This window comes from Chrysemys picta, chromosome 1 (assembly GCF_011386835.1).
Source record: "Chrysemys picta bellii isolate R12L10 chromosome 1, ASM1138683v2, whole genome shotgun sequence".
NCBI lineage: Eukaryota > Metazoa > Chordata > Testudines > Emydidae > Chrysemys > Chrysemys picta.
The window spans coordinates 165,903,807-165,920,549 of NC_088791.1; the positions used below are offsets into that span (position 1 = coordinate 165,903,807).

Genomic DNA, 16,743 nt, shown 5'->3' on the forward strand with positions numbered 1-16,743 from the left:
GGAACAACCTGTTTTATGTTTCTTGTACCACAAACACTACATGCTGTCTTCATCCCATTTCTTCTCCAATCTTATTACCTATTTACTAGCATCCTTTTGCACAGCTATCAGTCAGAGGAAATGATGGAATTGAGGACTTATTTGTTAAGATCCTGCTAAAGAACTGGTTGGAGCTTGTGTGTGTCTAATAGATTGTATACTATACCACTTTTGTGTATTCTACTTTTGGTTCAGTGGGGGAGAGAAAAAAAAAGCTAATGTCAGAATAATTTGCCACCTATTTTTTTTTTAATTGGACAAGTGTAGCCTTTGCTTACAGAATAGTCAGAAAATGATTGTCTTAAATTTGTTGTTCGAAGCTGTACTTTTGCACTATTTTTTTTTTTAAAGTCTGGGAATTGATTGTGAACTGCTCACTGAGCATTCTGTATTCAAACTGTTGACTATTTCTAAATGGTGATAAGTCCTAGGGTATTGCACACTCATCCAATAAGGAAACAAGCATTTCTAGTGGATGCAAACTAACAATTTGTTTTAATAACACTTGCATGGGTATCTTGGAAGTTTGCTTTCATGAATGCTATAGGGATACAGCTGAGGCCAAAACATACTGATGTTCCATAGTGAAACATTTAAAACGCTCACATAAACTGAAAAAGCATGCTACAGTACGAAATAGACACAGGTTATAGAATTGCAACCCCAGAACCATGTTTAAGGCGAAACCAACATTTGTGCCTGCAGACTATTGCTACAGCCATAGACATGATGATATAGTAATGAATGTGCAGAGTGCTGAAATGGCTGTCTGATTTACTGAAAGGGTAAGAAGGAGAAGGTAGGTAAGCCAGAAAAAAAAAATAATCCTGGAAATGTGAAAAATCTTTCACTCCTCATCCTCTGAGGGTAGAAGCGGGAAAATTCTTTTTTCCTTTTTTGTCAACCTCTGAGGGTGGTGATGTTTGAAAAACTGGTTATAGTGTAGCAATGAATGACATTGAAAGATGTAGGTTATATTGAAAACCATGCCCTCATTCTCAAATAAAAGCAATGGCAATTTGAGAAAGAAGCTAAAAGTGCATTGCAAGGTGGTAAAGCAGTTCAGCACCAAAACAATTGGCCACCCAGGTCCCTGTTTCCCGGGAGACATTTCCTCCTTTGGTCAAAGACAAACAGATAACAGACATAAGAGTATAACACCAAAATAGCAAGCTCAGTTTTCTTATCCAAAACCCCTAGTCAAAGAACGACTTCCTCACAAATAGTCCCTCTACTTGTTCAGGGAGCTACTGCTTTATGGCTTCTTCCTGGAGCATGTAATTGATCTGAGTAGAATTTAACTCTGTCAGAGGACCCTGTTGCATGAACCAAAAGTGTAAAACTTTCTTTCCTTCCTGATCCCAGGCAGTTATCTGTGCTAGACTTACATCTAGTGTAGTAATAGGCAATATTCCCATTGTGGAATCTGGAAGTAGAATGTAGAACAAAATTACAAATAACACAGATCATGTGATACACATAATTACAGCGCAGGTGGCATAAAATCTGTTGGAGTCATGAAATAACTAAACCTTGTAAAATGAGAATGTAAGCATAAATCAAGTATAAGTAGTAGTGATAAACAATCCCTACTTCATAGGATTTTAATGAGATAAACATCTTCTATTTAAAGTCATTCAAACATTAAAGGACAAATACATTTAAGTCCCACAGGAAAAGAGGCAAAAGGGGTCTAATGGACACAGAACTAATTAAAGCAGAAAGAAATACAACAGACTTACCAATTAAACATCTTTAAATCTCTCATTATAAAATTTCAAATGGTATTAACATTAAGAACTGGATTTTGCCTGTTGGACTATATTAAAAACTGTATGCTTGGTAGTTCTGGAAACGATCATCAAAAGAGCAACAGATGAGCCTGCTACATCCATCTGTTGTGCTTTTGTGAATTCTGAGTCAGATGGTGAGCACAGTCATTTTGAGCCTCTTTTCTTGGAGCACCACATGGCCTGGTACACATTACTGAGAGGGAATGCTTGTTTGGTGTCTTAGAACGTCTTCTGCTTTTGACAATAGTATCTCAAATGTGCTGTTTCATGTTGACTGCAAAGGAAGAAGACAAAGGTGCAGTGTGGTCGAGTGGATGGGGCAATGTGCTGGGATTGCAAGAGACCTGGTGAGACCTTAGGCGAGTCGCTTCCCTTTTCTGTACCTCAGTTTCCCTTCCCCACCTCTTGTTTTTCCCCAATGTAATAGGCGAGCTACATTAAAAGCGCTAAGGTTGTAAAGTCAAGAACTCAAAAAATAGGCAATGTGAGAATTAAGGTTGCCTAAGTAATCTGAATTTGCTCCTTTGTGCATGTGCATTATGACCATTTTTAAATACATGGTCACATACTTCTTTTTTATTCCCCCCCCCCCCAGACCCCTGCCTCATTAAGTGATCAGGATGGATGGTGCTCACTGAATGGGTAGCTATTCAATATTTTCATCCTCTTCATTCAATATATAGTGCCATTTATTATTTACTGCACACCTTCTAAACCCTTTACTGAATGCAGAATTATTAATTTCCTCCTGGGCTTTTCTATGCTGCTGTCACTGTAGTGTCTTTGTTCTTTACAAACATTTATTGAATTTGTTTTCACCACATCCCTGTGTGGAGAGGTGGTGGTATTATCTCCATTCTACAGCTGGGGAAATGAGGCAGCCAAATAAAAGCCAAAATTGTTGTCAAATAGTTTGGGGTGCCCGATCTTGAAAACATAGGGACACTTTATAGGTTCAAGTACAGCTCCCATTGATTTCAGTTGCAGTTATGAGCACTCCTACTTCTAAACCCTTATTTTTGGTGTTTCAGGTTGAGTACTCAGAAATGAGGAACATGCAGTTAGTGGCAACTTGCAAAAAACTTGGTTTAAGTGACCTGCTCAGCATCACAGAAGAACTTTGTTGGAGAAGCAGATATAGAAACCCCATTCAACTTTTTTCTTTTCCTGTAATCCCTTGCCTACTATCCCTTTGAACTTCTGCAACAAATGAGATAGGCTTCCTACAGACAACAGACTCCTTGACTATACAACCCTGATTTATCCCCCAAAGTGGGTCCATTCTGTGCACTGAAAGAGACTAGGATTCTGTGGGAAATGTAGCATGTGATCATCTCATTTTAAAGACTATAGCATAATGTCTACACACAAGGGCTGAATTAAGATTGCACAGGCAACTTTAATTCTTGCACTTTAACTTGAGTGTTTGACTTTGCAACCTAAAGATTCTTTCAGTGTCGTATTTTTCAATTTAATTTAATAAGTTTTTAAACGCAAACTGAATTAACCAGAAATTCCATCAGGTGGAACCATATTGGCCCCCACATGAGGGGTCATCAGGAGGGTTGGGACCTTCAGATTCATGGCACAGACCTCTAACATTTCAGCTAATGGAGTAACTAGGCTGTTATCTTCTGTGGATAAACCACTAGAGAGGAAAGAGAAATATTTTTGCTAGTGGGATTCACAGCTATTTGCTAGACAGCAAGGACTGTTAAGACTCAGTTCGATTCAGGCGTACTCTATTGGTTTTAGAGATGGTCCTTGTCTGAAAGACATTGCAATCTATTATTGCCATCCGATAGAGTGGAAAGCTGAAAAACAGAAAGGTTAAGTGATTTGCCCAAGATCATGTAGGAAAACTAGGAATAGAAGCTAGTCCTGTGTCTTAATTACAAGATCAACCTTCTTACTGGTTCTGATTTCAGCAAATAATTAGGAAGCTTTCAATGTACAGGGTAACCTAACAGCTGATCAGTGGATCTTCCTTTAAAAAAATAATAATCCGACTTGCACATTCTCTTTTCATGCATGTGATTGTACATACAAAACTACACATGCATATCTCGAGATTGATGTCAACTGTAAAATTTAATCCAATTTAGTTGAAAACAATTTTCCCTCCAAATTATCAATCCATTCCTAATAATGTGTGGGTCAAATTTTGCCTTGAAGTAGGCAGACATAGTCTAGACATGCTGAATCTGAATTTGGCTGGTAAGTAGGAAGATGTACAAAGTAAAGGTATAGAAGATCTAGGAATGTTGTTTCTCAGAAAAGCATAAGGCGCAAAATATTTTCAAATATGAGAGCTGAAGTTGTACATTTGCATGTGGAAACATCAATTTTCCCAGTTACCCATTTTGTTTATGGAAATGTGGAATCTGTGGGTATAAAAGACTTTGGCATTAGTGTTTTAAAATTTGGCCCAAACTGATTGATATGAAAATAGTATGCTTGCCCTTGTCAGTTTTATTAGTTATGCATATCTGTTTTTTAGATGGCAAAATGAGACGAAGCAATGGCTCATTTGTTAACTAAGCCATGCACGCTCACTTGATGTTTTCTGGTTGATGCATATTATCCATGCTTTCCATGCCGGTAACTTGAAATTTTTATTTGAAGTGATTTAGTGACTTAGATGTTTTTTAAAAAACTAGTTGCCCTTCTTGCATATCTATAAATAACCATACCTGAAATATGAATTTTGTAATATAGGAATGTTAACTAAATTTAGAACCAAAGAAGGAGAATCATTCTATTCCAGCATGCTTTCACTCTGTAGAATTCACTACTGAAGGCCAGAGAGAGATAATGTAGCTGCATTTTTAAAAAGGGCCTGATAATATTATGATTGACACCATTTGTAGTTATGCAAGGTAAAATCAATTTTAAAAAAATCTCATGTGTGGGGATGAGCTGATAACTACAGGGGTGAGAGGAGCTGGCTGAAACTTAACCTAGACAAGCTGGTAGAGAGAAATCTCTGGAGTTATGTTACCCCTTATATCTGTTCACCCTGAAGTAGCAGCTCCTTGTGTCAGATGTCCTCTATTTGTTTCCTTTCCTCTGATATGGACCTCACTACTTACATACTTGATCTCCACACTGGATTGCTGTGGTATGACACTCAAACTTCAGCCGCCCTAGAAAAGATTTATTAGTCACACATAGGTTTCTCCATCACGTTTCCCGCCATTTATGTGTGGGGCAAACTATAAAGGAGTTTATCCATGCAACAACCTTGGTGGTCCCATTTTACAGATGGGGGAATTGAAGCCCAGAGACAAAGATTTGTTTACTGTTACATAGGGGATGTAAGTGGTTCTGCTACAGACCTTCTAAATTTCAGTTCAGTGCCTCAGCTACCATAGTCTTCTCTCTTTGTGCTACCCACTTACAGAGAAACAGCTGAGCCAATAAATTCTAAACAAATCATTTGACAAATTTAGCCTCTGTGCTCACAGACTATTCTCTGGCAGATGGTGATTGACTTAGTGAATAATTAATATCCTTCTATCTATCTATGTATCTATTTGGGAAGTGAGGTTTTTTTTTTTCCACATGCTGTATTGATCATTGACAGTTCTTGGTGATTGATAATTGCTGCATTGGTAAATTAAGATCGGTGGAATAAGTGATTTTTTTCTGTTCCCTGATAAAATGACTATGGAAGCACTACTGGCACAAGCGCTTATACATGTGACTTTGAAACTTTCTTTTCAGAGACATTTGTGCCAGTAAAACACAATTTTCAAAGGGAGCTTGAGAATTGTCACTGTATCAATATTCAAGTTACTATTCAATGGACACTGTTCTGCACTATTGTCCCAATGTCACTGACTAGTAGTAATGTAGAACTTAGTTCTTCCGTTTGCTACATACTGCATTGGCTTCCAGTTTGTTTTTAGAAAGAACTTAAGTTGACTTTGATCTACAAATCCCTGTAGGGTTTAGGTCCCAGATACCGGAGAGTCTGACTCTTCATGCACTCTCTGAGAGCTGAGATCAACTTGGGCAATTCTGCTGACTGACCCTAGATCAGACCATCAGAAGACTGGAGGGTTGGGACCGTTTCATTTGAGTATGTCAGCTCTGAAACTTGTTACTCCTGTTTATTCTGAAAGAGCCTACAGCAGGAGAAATGTATTGTTCAAAGCTATGAAGCATTAAAATGGAGGATTTAAAAATATTTTCAATGATTATGTTGCCCCCTTTGGCCTATGTTCAGGGCCTTGCTGTGATGTTGTTAGGAGGAAAAATTGATGATACAAATAAGGTATTTCTTTGGTGCAATCCCATTCATTTACAAAAATGAACACACAGGCAGGCCTGTTTTCCCTGAACACAGTAGGAACAAATGGGGGGCAGTTTCTTGGCTTGCAGTTCCAAGCCTGCCTCTTCAGCCAGCACTCTGCCCAAAAGCAGCTCTCTTGGCTTCCTCTCAGGGCCATGCTACCTGTGCTTCTCTGGCTTTGTCCTGGCTTCTCTGTCTGCTTTCTGTTTCTCACATACACAGACACACACCGCTGCAATCTGGTCAATGCCCCAGCCCCTCTGTTTGCAATCAGTTCCCAGGGAAACCCTTATTGCTGAATCTGTTTAGCATAACAAAGAAAAGGTTAAGGGGTAACTTGAAAAAACACACCCCTGAGTGCTGCAAGTTTCAGCGCTGTAAAGTGGCAGTGTAGACAGTGCACCAGCGCTGGGGTGGTTTTTTAAAAACAGTGCTGGGAAAGCTCTCTCCCAGCGCTGGTACCGCGAATACACAGCCACGTTGCTAGTGAAGATATACCCTTAGTCTATAAGTACCTATATGGGGAACAAGTATTTAGTAATGGTCTCTTCAGTCTAGCAGAGAAAGGTATAACATGATCGAATGGCTGAAGCTGGACAAATTCAGACTGGAAATAAGGTGTACATTTTTAATGAATAATTAACCATTGGAACAATTCACCAAGGGTTATGGTAGGTTCTCAATCACTGACAATTTTTTAAATCAAGACTGGATATCTGCTCTAGGAACCATTTTGGGGCAGTTCTGTGACCTGTTGTACAGGATGTCAGATTAGATGATCACAATGGTCCCTTCTGGTTCTGCTCTCCCTGCAGGCTGATCCCCAGGTTCATTTCTCAACAGGCATTCAGAAAATGGGCTCAGCACATCTGCAACCCCATCCTGATTGGTGGGCTGATTTGGAGTTTCAAGCTCCATTATGTACTTCTGGGACTGCAAGACTGCTGTGGTCGCCTCTGCTGCTGCATCTGCCTCTCCTTCCTCTGGCCTCACAATGAGACCCTCTGGTTGCAGGAGGATGTCATGTGAGATGGTGGGCTCCATGCTGGGGTTATTGCCAAGCATCCTGTCAAGCTACTTGCAGCAGGACCACGTGCTGGGTGCATTACCAATTGGCCTTGTGGTACAGGATCTTCAGAGTTTTATCTGCACTTCACCACTGTCCGCTGGATGCTTTGCTTTATCAGCCTCCATGAGATCTAGATATGTCCTTAAGGGCTACGAGTGGATGATGGGAAGTTGGGGCAACAACTGCAGCTTCCATGCGGAAAGCTGGAACTGTAAACATATATCCCTGCACAGTAGATCTCTCTTGCTAAACACCACGCAAGCATTCCAACCCTCCCTTACCAGTCATTCTGACCTGATTTACTTCCCTGCTGCCAGGCAACTAAATAACTGTATTTTGTTTAAACTCACTGCAGTGATCTAGAATTTAGGAAGATAACTTGAATACTGGCTCAATCCTGTTCCTAGCTACAGTGGTGTGTGCATGTGGAGGAGGAGGGAAATCACTGTTTTAACAAGGTCTTTGAGAACAGTTGGGAAGGTTTAGTGTTTACTTTTAGTATGAACAGGTGGAGATCTTAAAGCTCTCTAGTGCTAGAATTTGCCATTTATGTATTATAAAAAGTGATTTAAGTGTCATACAGTATTTCTCCTCTGTGAGAAGCACATGCTACCCAGCTGCAAAGAAAATCCAGTAATCAGAAGCTACTTAATTTAACAAAAGACATTAACAAGGATTAGTTTACTAACTTTATCAAAGCAATTTAAATGTGGACAATTTCTAGGCGTTTGTACAGCCCTTAACAAAATGGTGTCCATCAGAGAGGGAAGAATACATGTATGTAAAATAGTTCCAAGAACCATTGTGAAATTGTTTGTTTTAACACGGCCAAGTTTCGAGACAGAGGAACTCTTACAGAAACATAATTCTGGATAGAGGGGCACCTGAATGGCTCAGAGGATTAGCATAACTAGAGAGAGACACCTAGTTTGCTGGTTTTCAAAAATAGCTCCAGTTGATGGCTGTTTGCTGATGTACGAGATGAGTTTGTGGCCTCCATCCAGTGTCTAGTGGACATGTGTCCAAATATTAAATCTAACACTATTCCTTAAGGCAGTCTCCACAAGGTAGTGATTGATTGGCTACAAAGCTACCTACTCTCTCACTGAGCTGTAGTGGGTTGAGTGGTTATTTGTATTGTTGATAGTGCCCAGGGGCCTCAGTCATGGAACAGGACCCTATTGTGCTATTCACTATGTAAACACACAACAAAAAGACCGTGCCTGCTCCAAAAATCTTAGGGCCAGATTTTTAAAAGGAATTTACGTGCTTAACCCTTGTTCTCTGAATAAAATAAATTAATTGTGAAGGCTGTGGCATCTTTGAGCTCCAAGGTCTGTGTTTATTAGGGCTGACCAGAAAATGGGAATTTTCTTGCTGGGAAATAAATTTTCCTGTGGGAAAACTTGAAAAACTACAGAGGTGTGGAAAAATCTACTTTCTCCTTGCATTCTCAGATTCTCCCCACTTTTACCAGATGGAAGAGTATCAGGAAGTTTTATTACCTTGAAAATAGGTTACTAACCTTTCATTTTACCTTGTTAAATATTTTTTTCCATGCTCTTCTGTGGAAGAAAATCATTAGAAGTGTGGGGATATTTTCACACAATTTCAAAATGAAACAACAACCAGAAAGTCTCCCACCACAACCATTTTGTTTTGAAAAATGAAAAGCTTTACTGAAATTTGACATTAATTTTTTTATGAAACCCCATTTTTGAAAATTGTCCAACCAGCTGTAGTAGTTACTTTAAACATCTCTGTAGTTCTTCAAACAAAATGAGGGCAAGATTACCTTCCCCCTGCCCCCCCCCCCCCAAAAAAAAACCCACCACAACAGAAACAGATGCTGAGAGTTAGGCTTCTAAAACCTAAATTTTGGCACCTAAATAAATTACCTGTGTGTTTTTTTTCCCCAAAAAAAGTGCTAGGCACCCAGATGTAGACACTATACCAGTAGCTATTGTGGGGTGATCAGCAGTTCTGAAACTCTAGCCACTTTTTAGATTGATTCAGGAGTCTAGCATTAGGTACCCACTCTTTAAAATTTGGGTCTATGTTTTCCTGCAATTTGGTCTTAAAATAAACTTTAATGTATTGTCCAAGTTGCTCTTCTCAGAGGAGTTACAAGAATCTCAAGCTTTCCCCATCTATTTATATGATACTATTTTAATTGCATGTCAGCAGGCTGGAAATGGGCGGGTGACAGATTGTACCCACAGGAACATTTGGCATATAATTTTTTTGGACTTTCAATTTGATGCGACTCACTCAAGGCAATAAACATGACATTCCTGGAAAAGGACTGTATTACAGTCAACTTGATGTCACAATTATTAATCCCTGATCAATCACAGGACTTTCTGTGACAACCTACTATAGAAAAATACCTAGGGTACTTTCAAGAGTTGAACTGTCTGGTAGAAAAAATAATAAAGCCATAATTGCAGTTACAGTACTGAAGGGAGAAAATTGTATGATGAAAAAGATGATATTTATCTGGGAAATATACTGTAGCCGGGGGGGCATAAACTGAAAAGAAAACAAGAAACCCAGGATTGAGCTGTCACTAATGAGCACTTTGAGCTAGAGGGAGAGTGGCTGAGTACTCAGAACAAGGCACAGCGAATCAAGAACTCCTGGAACTTCTCAAGCCTGCCATTGACTCACAGGTCTTAGGCACGTAATTTTTAAATGATCTGATCCAAAACCTGGCCCTGCTGCAGTTGCTTTGAGCTGGGTACCCCAACATAAAGCAGCCACTTGGCTGGCCACCTGGGGATTCTCCAAACAGAAGGATATTGCCTGGTAACATAAGTTCCACATAGTCAACTGCATGCTACTGCCTTTTGACCCAACAGACTATAAGGGGTGTGGCCACAGAAAAATTGTCCCTTGGAGATCTTTACAGCTAGGTGCAAGTTAAAACAGCCCTGCCACTCTTACTTCTGCAGGGTACTGAACCTTCCTCAGGATTGGAGGGAGGGGGTATAAGGGTAGCACAGATCCAGATTTGCCCTTCTTGGGTCCTGCACCTCTAAGATGAGAATATTAGAGGTTCCACTTACCTCTAAGATGATGATATTTCTCTCTCACAATGATAGAATATTGAAACATTAGCATTGTACCTAATTAGCATTCATCCTCATGGACACAAGCAGGTTCAGGTAGTCAGAGAAGGCATTCCTCTCCAGAGCTGAATAGGCAGTGGTATGCATGCCACCCTTTCCCAAAGTAGCTAGGGAAGTAGATTCTAGCTAGTGCATCATAGAAATTCTGCTGGTGGCGCCTTCATGACACACATTGAATTAGTGTCTGTTTCTCTATGCCTGACAAGGTGGGAAAAGGACTAGCCATTGTTACCTTTCTAAAGTGTGTGTGTGTGTGTAAGAAAATATCCTCTGTCTTGGAGATAGTGTATATGGGCATGTAAATTTTTTTTTCCCCAATTCAATGATTGACTAGCTGCTTCATTTTTAAACATTGCTTTATTTCCGTAGTAAAGGCTTTTTGCAATATTTACAAATATATAAATAAAATGCAAAAAAGTAAGTGGTCTGGTATTGCTGTTACATTGCTGCTTTCACTTGTGGAACTGTTGCTGCCAAAGAAATTAGATCTGTAAACTAAGATGTTGACCCTAACTGGGGATGAGTTAGAAAATGTTTAACACTCTTTCTTCCCTGTCTTCTGCTTTCTATTTGTACTTCAAGGCTGACCAAAGAGATTCAGGTAGATCATGTAAACATTACAAATTTGTGGGGGGGTTCAACTGTTTTGAAGCTCTTCCATCACTGACACTGACACCAACTCCCTCGCTCAGCTCTTAGAGGATGAGCAAGATAAGAGACTTCCACTCTCTAGAATGAGGTCAGTCATTTATCACAGACTTCATGGAGGCAGTTTTGAAGCATCCCCTTCTATGTAAAGGGGTAAAGTCACTAGACTGCCTTCAAAACTTTGGATGTGTTGATAAGGTCTTAAGCCTGTTGCTCACAGAAATATTGGCACATAGCTCTATACCTGAACTGTTTACTATCTCCCCTGCCATATGGAAACAACTAGCATTAATAATAATTTCTCTACAAGTGACCCACAGCAGTCAGTTTCTAAGTACAGTAAAATAAATCAAGAGCTGTGCTCTGGTATCCTGCGGGAGATGAACCAAATGAATCTTGTTTTGTCTTCATGAAGAGTGATCTCAGGAAAGGTAATTGACCTTTCTCATTCAATTATTAAATATATGGTCCAACCCAAAACTGTTAAGCAGGAGCTAGGTGCACAATCTTCATTATTATACTGAAATGGAATTCTCTCAGCCAGTCAGAGTCCAAGGATGCTGTGCTGACCCGTGACTGGACACTTAATTTTCACTTATACAAAATATTAGTTTCTGTGAGCACTAAAATAGGCTCAACTCAATACCAAAGAAAATAAAAGACAATCCCTACCCTGCAGAGCTAGACAAGATACACTGGGGAAGCCCAGAGGCATGACTAGCTAGGATTACTAGGAGTTTCTTACAGATATCCTGTTATATTATTGTTGACTCACTTGTGAGCGCTGCAGAAGAGGTTAGCCTTTAGGAGGAATCTGAATGAAGAAAGGAAGATGACTTGACAGACTGTGCTAATAAGGGCACCCTACACATAGGGGCAGCATGGAAAAGGATATGGAGATGACAGAGAGAAACAAATGAATGGGGCATTACAGTTGCATGGTTGGCAGAATAGAAGGTGCCAGGAGGATGCAACAGAAGTCCTGGTCAAATAGATCGTTGAAAGTGAAGACAAGATTCCTGATGCTGTGGATCCTACAAATCCGTCCATATTTGCTAGCCAAAGCATTCTGATTTGTGCGTGGATTTAATGGTAGTGTAGTTATTTCTCATTAACTGGTATGGTAAGCAAATCCCTATATTGTTTCTGAGGACTACTAGTAGTTAGAGTTTAGAAAGATGCTACTTCACCTTCAAAGGAATGGTACGAAATTCCATATATTTACTGAAGCTTGATAACAAAGAGACCTCATGTTTAGTTTTAGGTATAGAGGTGATGAATTTATTTCCCACTGGATCTCTCATACAATTGCAGATAAGAGCCTTTAGTTTTTAAAAAACTGATGAGATATATACTATTCTGTAAAGTTAAATCCTATACCAGGCAGGAAGAGAGATGGAGAATGGACTAGATGACATAAAAGGTCCTTTCTATCTCTAACTTCTAAGTAGGGGGAGCAGTTCAGAGGACTGGAGTTTGCCACTCCCATTCATATCAGTGAAAGTAGAACAAGAGAACCTGATGGCAGAATTTGTCCTCAAGAATCTGGGGGTATATTTCACAGTATCAAGAACCATTAATTGATTTGTAAAGGGAATCAGAAGGGAAAATATGGCATAGCTGCTACAACACAAAGTTAACTAGTCTTACTCCTGCCCTTGGCAAGAGTTAGGAATTAAATTCAAACTTGACTTTCTAGTGATGAGACAGTATGATGGCAATAGTGTTTAGTCTGACATTCTGTCAAACACAGAGGATGGATATAGTTGTAGGGGAGGGAAGGAAGATGCAAGCCAGAAACCCCCTAATCTACCTATGTGTCCTACTTTTATTATCGATTCCTTCTCAAAGTTGTGGCTCAGAGCTGACAAGTAAGTGCTATTGTGTGGCTTAAAAAAAACAACAACACACTAGAAGAAAAAGGGTCCATTGCTGTAAGTCTGCCAGGTTCTTATGTGAAGGAAATCTACTTAAATGATTACTAGCAGTTGGGATGGCCCTTTGTTTATTGCTTTTGGAAATGAAAAATATGGCCTGACCTTCTTTCTAACTGCTTCTAGATATTAAGCTGTCATCCTTCCAGTGTTTATTCAGCACACGTTTTCAGAGAAGCACAGAATGTCACAACTAACTGATGATCAATTCAGAATACCACAAATGCATAGACCGAATAAGACATTTAGTGGTAAATATGGAGGGCCTGAATCTGACCTCCCTTTAAGTGACATGACGTTGGTATAACACCATTTTCTTTCCTGGGGTTACATTCTCACTGGGGTGAGAGCAGAATCCCAACCAGAGACTTTCTGTTCAGAAGGTGCTTCTAAAACAATCTGCTGCAACTTTTTCAACACTGGTGAATTGCTACTTTGTGTTTCTTCTTCCCCTTTAGGTACAGTTCAGTCACTGGAGGTAAATCTACTTTATGGCTGTACTAAAGAGACGAAGCAATAGATTTACTATAAGGTAATGTTTTGGCCAGTCTTGACAACAACATTGAGTAGCAAACCTGGGGAATAAGGGCAATTGTATGTTACACTACAGATGGTTCTGGAACCGAATGGTTCTGAACAACTGGATACCTGACTGGACGTGGTGATTTGTATTTTCAGAGGTGCCTGTGCCAGATGTGATTTGTATGGGCTCATATATATGCACAGGTAGTATTGTGCTGTTTGTTTTTTGCATTGTGGCAGTGCCCCATAGTGGCAAGGAGCCTTAGTCGTGGACAAGGACCCCGCTGTGCTAGGTGCTGTACAAACACAGACAAAAGACAATCCCTGCCCCTAAGAGCTTACAATCACACATTCATGGCTTGTGCACATTCATTGATTATTGTGTGCAAAAAACCCAATGACGACAATACTGTATGCGCAGTTCTGAATGCTGGGTGGTGCATTCGCTCAGGCATACTCTAGGGAAAATAGGAGTTGGAAAGGGTGCAACTTAGGATAGAATCTGGTCGTGTGTGTGTGTATACGAGACCAAGAGCAAGTCTTTGGTAAGACTCATGATTCCCGCAATATTCCCATACTGAATAATGCAGACACTGGAAAATCTGTAGCACCTGCAGAACTTGTATATGAAAGTTAATGTACAAGGAATGTCTGCAGTAGAGTATTACTCTTCACCCTCTGCATAGTCTCTTATGTGAAGGGTGAGAGGCCAAGTAGAATCAAGAGAATATCTTTCTGTGCATTAGTAAAACTGGTGTATGGAAAGGTGAGTAATTAAACCTGCCCTACAGGTGTCAAGACTATGGCTCGGCCTTCCCTTCTGTGGAAGCAGGGCCCATAGCTGTGGGTCCTTCACTAAGAATGCTGGGCCCATGGCCCCTATAACCTGGGCTCTGTCAGCCGTCCTGTCTTAGCTGAGCACAGCTTTTCATGTCTGGGTTAGAGAGAATGGTGATCCCTGAGAGATCCTGGCTCCAGCCTATACAGGGTTTTGTAGTTTTGAAGATGAAAAGTAGACCTTTTAATTGGATTCTGAACTGGACAGAGGAGAGTAAAGCAATCCAAGAGAGGAATGTAGTTAGAGTATTGCAACTTGTGGTAAAGTATGTGCATCTCAGTCTGTGATCTTTTAGCATCTTCATGATTTTCAGCATTGCTATCTAAACCAATCAGAAGCAAACGTGCCCTTAAAAGACTGATGGTTGAACAAAGCTCACTGCTCTGTTATTCAAGAATCAGAGAAGCAGTTACATATAAATAGTAGCCTTATTGCTCATAATAGGTAACCTAATGGAAAATATTGATTTTTATCAAGAACTACTAGATGTGGTTGACATCTGGCAAGAACAGTAAAGAACATATTCCAGCAACTCCACACCTTTAACACATTTGGTTTTCTTTTATACTTCACAACCAAAACACTTCAAGTTTCAGATGAACTGAACCAGTGCGGAAGTAATCACACTACTTAGGAGCATGCATAAATATCTGTTACCAACCCAAAGGGTAGGTGAGTACTGATAAAGTGTCATCTGAGTAATAAAATAGCAAGCTGTATATTTAAACATTGCTTATTACTGTACAGTGATTTACAGTTTAGTGCAGGCATTAATGTTCAATTGCATCCACATGGGTAGGCCCCATCAATACTTCAATGGGTCTTTGCTAAATGGGGTTTTGCCTATATAGATCAAAGTCTCAGTTTCTCAGATTATATATTCCTTTGTACATGTTTAGTACATTCCTTTTTGGACAGAAATTACATAGAGAAATTCAGATTGGTGTATGGTTTTGTGGGTAATTAGTTTCTCATTAGAGCGCTGCAGAAAGTGGGTTACAGAATCCAATAATCATGGAAAAACTCATTTGGTTTTGGACTTTGTTACAAACTCAAAATTCAGACGGAGACCTCTAAATTTCATAAACCTGGATTAGCTTCTAATTTGGCATTCGTATACTGTGAAATTGACATTTTTCACAGGGTTTTGGTGAAACTAGCTAGTTTCAATGTTTTTCTATGTTATGTTGGGGTTTGTTCAAACCCATTACTCAAAAGAGTAACTTGGGATTTCAATTTATCTGTTCATATGAACCTTTGTGAAACAAAACCACACAGATACACAAGACCAATTTTGATAGCAACATATACTTACCTTGGGCTCAATCCTGTAAACTCTTCATGTGCTGGACTACAATGGGAGTTCTACACAATCATCCAGGTGCTTACACGGTGGCAAGTGCTGTAGGAGGGCTGTTGCCATATTGCTAGTGAATTATGCGAGTCTTCAAAAATGTTCCCTCCCTGTGTGAATCCCTTGTTGTAATGAATTATTCCAGAAAACCTTTTTCTTACTGGTATAAATTGGCTCTAATCTTCCCTCACTCACACACACATGCACAATGTTTTTCTTCCTGCTGTTTCTTGTGACAAATCACTTATTTGTGTGTCAGCTTGTAAATTGATAACTGCAGTGTCTGTCTGAAAACAATATCCAGGGGATATTAATTTCCACTAAATACTCTCACTTAATCCTGCAGAGGGTGATTCGCCCCCTCTCCGCTACCCCAGCATTAGAAGACATCTCTCTGATCTATAGCATGATCAGCATAGTGGTAGTCCTAGTGCTTTCCTAGTTCAATCATCATGTGCTTTTACATTTTGATTTGATTTTACTCTATCAATTTCACGCCCCCTGTGAACATTAAACTGGAATTTCTGGAAGCAACAATCTTCAATCTGGCCTTAGATGATACTATTGGGTTGAACTGAGGTGTCTAATTGCTTATTTCAGCATGTGATTAAGTGATTGGATATTGTGGTACCTAGCACAAAAGACCTCCTGCTGCTGATAGTGCAGATGCCTTGCATCTTCAGTAGCTATTAAAAACCTGATCCTTCCACTACAAGCAGCACTGCTGCAATCCTGCTTTTTTAATTAAATAAACAGAGGTGCCCCACAGCCAATACTAATTAAAATGTGTACTTCTAAAAAACACAGAGGACTCAGATTTTCATGTGTTAACATTTCTATGATTAATAATGGTATCTAATTAAAAGTTACCAAAGTTCTTCAGCAACTTAACAGGAAAAAATCAAAATGCAGAGTTTTTCTGGAATGGCAATTACACATTTTAAAGCGGTAACGTAAAACCTATGGATCCTCTGATGGGCACACAGTTTCTTATGTCTGCTGCTACTGCAATTACAGAATCTGAGCTCAGAAGGATAACACCACAGTATTTTTAAGGAACAGTCCTATACAATTTAGTAGTGATTAAACCTATAGGGTTTAAGTCAATGGGACTTTTG

General features: G+C 39.6%; 1 long non-coding RNA gene across 1 annotated transcript; it reads right to left on the reverse strand.

Moving 5' to 3' along the window:
- Positions 1–252: 252 nt before the first annotated feature.
- On the reverse strand, positions 253–15,911 carry LOC135982445 (uncharacterized). The gene is made up of 3 exons (XR_010599799.1): positions 15,587–15,911; positions 4,834–4,978; positions 253–1,465 (listed from the first exon to the last, which is right to left on the reverse strand). It is a non-coding gene; the product is annotated as an uncharacterized LOC135982445 (long non-coding RNA).
- Between the last annotated feature and the right edge of the window lie 832 nt (positions 15,912–16,743).